This window comes from Perognathus longimembris, chromosome 1 (assembly GCF_023159225.1).
Source record: "Perognathus longimembris pacificus isolate PPM17 chromosome 1, ASM2315922v1, whole genome shotgun sequence".
In the NCBI taxonomy this organism is placed as follows: Eukaryota; Metazoa; Chordata; class Mammalia; order Rodentia; family Heteromyidae; genus Perognathus; species Perognathus longimembris.
Window position 1 is genome coordinate 154,860,161 of NC_063161.1, and position 6,378 is coordinate 154,866,538.

The 6,378-nt window shown below is 36.1% G+C and overlaps 1 protein-coding gene across 3 annotated transcripts in view; it reads left to right on the plus strand.

Annotated features, from left to right (window-relative positions):
* Positions 1 to 6,378, plus strand: part of Pbx3 (PBX homeobox 3) — a 223,929-nt gene that overhangs the window by 176,974 nt on the left and 40,577 nt on the right. The window lies entirely within an intron of this gene.

The following is a 6,378-nucleotide window of genomic DNA, read 5'->3' on the forward strand; positions in this document are numbered from 1 at the left end:
TTTTTTTTTGGCCAGTCCTGGGCCTTGGACTCAGGGCCTGAGCACTGTCCCTGGCTTCTTCCCGCTCAAGGCTAGCACTCTGCCACTTGAGCCACAGCACCACTTCTGGCCGTTTTCTGCATATGTGGTGCTGGGGAATCGAACCTAGGGCCTCATGTATCCGAGGCAGGCACTCTTGCCACTAGGCTATATCCCCAGCCCCTGTTCACTGGATTCTTAAAGCTTCCTCTGCTATCTTGTTTGCTCACTGTGATTGTACAATTTTACATTCAGTTTTATGAACTTAAAGTAAAAGGTTGAGTCTTGAATCTACAACTGTAAGAACTATCATCACAAAATAAAGAAAATATTAGTTTTGTGTGTAAATCAAATGTATGGATATGGAGGAGACAAGATTTACTAACTAGAAATACAATTAGGACATTACCTAGAATTGAAATATTTCAAGTCCTCGATTATTACTTTTGTTTGGTTTACTTTAGAGGAAAAGAGAGTACACAGCAGGAATAAAGACTAATTGGCTAAAAATATTTTTTGTCAGATGAAGGCTTCCATGATTTGTGCAAATTAATTTATGGAAATGTATGTTCTAAAAAACTCAGACACAAAATCCATTCTAGTTTATAACAGGTATATTGAAAGACAAAGAGGTTTCTGCCAGTAATCTTAACAATTTAAGAAAGCAAAACTTTTCTCAAATAGTCCAGCTTACTAAGGTGTGTCTGCATTGATGTAGACATTAACCAAAAAGTTCTTAACTGACAATTATACTTGGAACAAAAAAGGATAGTGGAAAAATCTTCAAATAACTATTTTAATAATATATCTTATGGGACATATGACAACACTATTTAATAATACTGCCTTATAGGTGTTCAAAGTAAGCATTCTAAATGTCTATTTGCACACCCCTTTCATACAACAGTGCAATCATTGGATCATTTTTACTGTGTTACATGTTTTTAAAGAAGTATACCTTGTAAAAAGTAGGAGGGAGGCAGTGCTATGCCCTGCTTTGAAACTGGTATAGATAATGCTGTAAAAGAGGCTGTAATTTACTTTCAATGGTATAAAGGGGGGAAAAATCACTTTGCCTAAAGTGTATGCTTCTTTCTTAAGGGTGTACCCGGATTTTAATTATCTAAATGTAAATACTTAACGAATTTTACTTAGAGTAATGAGCTAAAGTGTGCACTACATAAATGAGATGTTCTAATTAATCATGTATGAACTACTGGCTTAAAGAAAAGCCATGTGAATTCTATAAATGTTGGGCTATTGCCAAATTGCTAATCAGCATTTGCATTCATTGATGGCTTCACTTAATAAGTTGTGAGACATTCAGCAAATGTTTTAAGAAATTATGAGGGTTTAGATGCAGAAACATTTTTGGTTTTTAAAATTTTTGTTTGTTATTTTTAATTGATTGATTGATTGATTGATTGTATTGGTCCTAGGGCCTGAACTCTGCCACTTGAGTCACACCTCCACTTTCAGCTTTTTGATGGTTAATCAATTGGAAATCAGAGTCACACATACTTTCCTGCCTGGGCTGGCTTTGAATTGTGATCCTCAGATCTCAACCTTATGAGCAAGTAGGATTACAAGTATGAGCCACCAGCACCCAGCCAACGTTTTTGCCTTTAAGCCTTTTTTCTCATATGAATCTTTGGGTACTTCTCAGGAATCATAGATAGACATCCATTCTGAGGTAAAATTCAGCCTGACAGAAACCTAGTTAACATATCAGGTATGATTCATGTAGGTGACCTGAATTATTTACAAAGGCATACTCCTTGCGTTACCATACATGTTACTATAAAGTATGACTGGATTTAAAGATTAGTAATGTGTGCAAATTAGGAAGGCTTTTATACTCAAAACAACCCTCATCCTTTTCAGACATAGAAATTAGACTCAAAAATTATTAAAGACTGTTCCTCTAGAGGTGATCCATCAGTATTTATTACAATTGTATTTCTAAGTACTTATTGATGATGTGAAACAATAGTTAGCTCTTATGTATTAACTTAATTAACTTTAAAAAGCTTTACAAAAAAATTCTTAAGATTTAGTAAGAAGAATGGTATTGCTTTTCCATTTCTGCACTTTAACCTTGAGTATGATAGAAGTCAGCCTGATTCTCATATCTATGTTGGCTGTCAGTTTGTTGTCATACTGTTCAAGTGTGTGAGCAACACCTGGCCTCACATAGATAGGTCATTGGAAAAGAGAGGATTGTAACAATAGTCCTTTCCGATATTGTATATATTCCTTTTTGAGAATATTCCAGAATCTCACAGGTTGAAAGTTATAATTAATTTTTGTATTGTTTCCTTAAATCCAGTAATCTGGTTTGCACTTTGAATACATTTTGAGTCTTTGAATGCTTTTTTCTGCCTTATTCTTTATCTTTTTCTTTTCTCTGTTCTGGTTAATTGGAAATAGAGTCTCATAGACTTTTCTGTCTTGGCTGGCTTTAAACTACAATCCTCAGATCTCAGCCTCTAACATCATAGATATGCACATTTAGTGTCTGGCCCTTCATGTGCTTTTATAACATGATTCATTTATCATTTCAAACATATTAGTTCACTGAATTTTACATATCTGCCAAATGTTTATACAGGATCAAAATATATTTCTTAATATCATCACTGAACTAACCAGAAATCTACAGGGAAACTGTCAAGCTCACAGTATGATACAAGTTTTCCAAAATTCTAATTTCCACTTGAAAACTTAAAATTTTATTATTAGCACAAATTCTGCCAGCTGCTTTCTTCTACATAGAAGGCTCACGTGGATCATTTTGAGAAAACATCTGCCAAATACTTAACTCCAGCTAATCATAGTTCATCAATTTTGTTTTCAAGTAAAAGGGTATTTTGTGAAAAAAGTGACTGCAGTTCAGAATTTAACCATACAAATGCTTTTTCTTAAGGCTATCTTCCTTTCTTATGTAGTGTAAGTACTTTTTATGTGCTTCTTGTTTTGTCACATAAAATTTTAAAGGGTTAAGATGTAAGTTGGGCACTACTGGTTCATGCTTGTAATCCTGTCCTTGAGCTTTTTTTTTTTTTTTTTTTTTTTGTTCAAAGCTAGTGCTCAATCCGTCAAGCCACAGCTTCATTTCTGGCTTTTTTTGGTGGTTAATTGGTGGTAAGAGCCTTATAGACTCTTTTAACAGAGAGCATCTGGGATTACAGGAATGAACCACTTGGATCTAGCTTCATTCTTTTATTTTAAATGTTGGTTCCCAGAAAATTATGACTTTTATATGTTGCTCATTATGAATTTCTACTAGGTAGCACTGCTTTAGAGATCAGAGGTTTTATGGCCAAATTTGAGTGAAGTTAGATTAATTTCTCCTTGAATGACTTATGCATATTACCATAGAAATAGGGAACACGCTTTCATCCAAAAACGTTTTACAATTTTGGTTATCTTATCAGTTTTAAAACATACTGTATTTTTGAGCAATCAGTTAACATTTTTGGAACTAGCATTGAATTTACAGATCTTTGAAGAAATAGTTCAAGATTAATTTTCTTCCTGTACTGATGAGAAAATTGAAGGTTAAGGTTATCAAATAATGTTTTATAAAAACATCTTTTTAGGCACAGGTAAAGAAAAATGTATATGCATATATCTTTTGGGCAGGTGTCCATTGGTTTTCAACTTGGCATAAGGTAGTCTACATTGCTTATGTAGTGAGGAAAATAGAAACTCTTTTTTTTTTTTTTTTTTTAATTTTTTTTTGGCCAGTCCTGGGCCTTGGACTCAGGGCCTGAGCACTGTCCCTGGCTTCTTCCCGCTCAAGGCTAGCACTCCGCCACTTGAGCCACAGCGCCGCTTCTGGCCGTTTTTCTGTATATGTGGTGCTGGGGAATCGAACCTAGGGCCTCATGTATCCGAGGCAGGCACTCTTGCCACTAGGCTATCTCCCTAGCCCCCCGAAAATAGAAAAACTCTTAACATTTTTGTGGGTTGTTTTTTTTTTAAGAAAGAAGTACTTAGCTTAACTACTTGGGAGGCTGAGATCTGAAGGACAGTTATTTGAGGCCAGCCTGGGCAAGATCATTGTGAGAGCCATTCTCAACCAGTAGCTGGGCCCAGTGATACACATCTGTCATCCCAGAATTGCAAGAATTGAAAATATGAGGATTGCAGAAAGGGCTGAAGATGTGAATCAGCAGTAGAGTACAAGGCTTGAGTTCAAACCCCAGTATTATCACCAACCAAAAGAAGAACTTAGGGGGGTTTAAATGATAATTTCTGACTATTTTCCAATGTCATAGCCTTATTGTTAACTTATTTTGGTTTTGCTTATAGATTAAGTATCTGAAAAGATCATTTAATACAAACTGCAGTTTCACCTTCTTAGAAATACATATTTGTATGCAGTTTGCATAAGTTTCAGGGCATTGCAGATCTCCTAAATATACTAATGGACTAAATTTTAAGAACAATTGATTTATAATTCTGGAGAAGTGGATTTATGAATATTAGCCAGTTTTTGTTTGTTTTGTTTTTTGCCAGTCCTGGGGTTTGAACTCAGGGCCTGGGCACTGTCTCTGAGCTTCTTTTGCTCAAGGCTAGCACTCTTCCACTTGAGCCACAGCACCATTTCTGGCTTTTCTGTGTATGTTATACTGAGGAATTGAACCCAAGGCCTCATGCATGCGAGGCAAGTATGATACCACCAAGCCACCTTCCCACCCCTAACCAGTTTTACTCTGACTCTTGAACTGAATTGCAAAAGTCCAGCAATCCACTAGTGTTCGTTAGATACCTACTATGTATGTGTTTTCTTGGATACCTACTATGTGTACTTTTTTTTAACTCCAAAGTATCTTATAAGTATAACATAGGACAACTACTCACAAATAATTTTAAATTTCTTAAGATTTAAACCATATTTTTAAGAACTCTAAGTGGTAAGCAAGAGTTATCTTTACCTTACTCTGGAACTATTTATAGAAGTTGTCCAATGAGCAGTTAGCAGTTAGAAAAGCCATCATGTGCTGTGTGTTCTGTGAGCAATGTACAGGATATCTGTAGTGAAGTGGACACTATTACTATATATAGCTTTAGAATGTCTTACCTTGAGCAGTGATTATTTTGTCTGCTAGGCCTGCCAGGGCGCCCTATTCAGGAGTATAGACTGAAGCTTTTATTTGCCAGGACATTTCTGAATTTCAGTGGAGGCCCATTTACCCAGTATTATTGTAGATCAGAAAGAATCACTGAAAGAGACAGTGTCTGAAGACTGTTAGCTAAAAAGCTTGAGTCCAAAAATCTGATTCTTATTTTCTTTTTGCCCTCTCCTAAAGAGCTGAGCTACTTTACAGTGGTGACTTTATTCCACAAAGTGTGCACTGTACCTCAGTTATGTAGAGTCATTGAAACACTTACACACACAGCCCTGTGCTCTATGCTTATTCAGATCTGAACCCCTTGGTCTCAAGTGTAGCTCAGTGGTAGGGCTTACAATTAGCACATAGGAGGTCCTGGGTTCTGTCCCCTGTACCAAAAAAAACCCTGAACCTCCTTTTCTACATATTTTCCTCTATTCATACTAGCTCTTATCTGAACTTACTACATACTATTACTTCTAGAGTTTTTCTTATGCCTGAAATTTATTTTTACTTCTATCTTTATCCACATTTAAAAAATACTACCTATTCTCTCAAAACTCCAAACATCACTTATAATATGAAGCCTCTAGATGAGAATACTGCCTCTTTGAAACTTGTGAGGCACTTACTATCTTCCTGTTAGACTTCTTACTGATTGCCTTATCTCACCAAAGACCAGCTTCTTTCTTTTCTCTTTCCCTTCCCTCCCCTCCTCTCTTCCTTCCTTATTTCCTTCCTTTCTCTTTTTGTTTCTATTCTTTGTCTTCCTTCCTCCTTCCCTTCCTCGCTTCCTCTTCCTTCTTCCCTTTCTTCCTTCTTTTCTCCCTCCCCCCCCCCCCCTTTCTCTCCTTCCTTTTAAGTATTGGAGTTTAAACTCATTCAGATTGCTTACTTGACAGTCATTCTGCCACTTTGTCCCACTTCCACTCAGGCTTTTTGCTGGTTATTTTGTGGATGGAATATCATGGACTTTTCTTCTGGGGCTGGTTTTAAACCAATATCCTCTCTACATATCACCCTCCTTAGTAGCTAGGATTATAGGCATGAGCCATTACCACTCAGTCTTTTTTATTTCTGCATCTCTTACCCACTTGAAAGAATTTCAGTTTTGTAATTCTTTGTAATTTTGTAATTCAGTCAACATTTGTTGACTAAAACAAAACAAAAAAAAAACCACACACACATAAAATAGAAACTGTTATCAGCACTGTATTGGACAGAAGGGAATCTCCCAGTA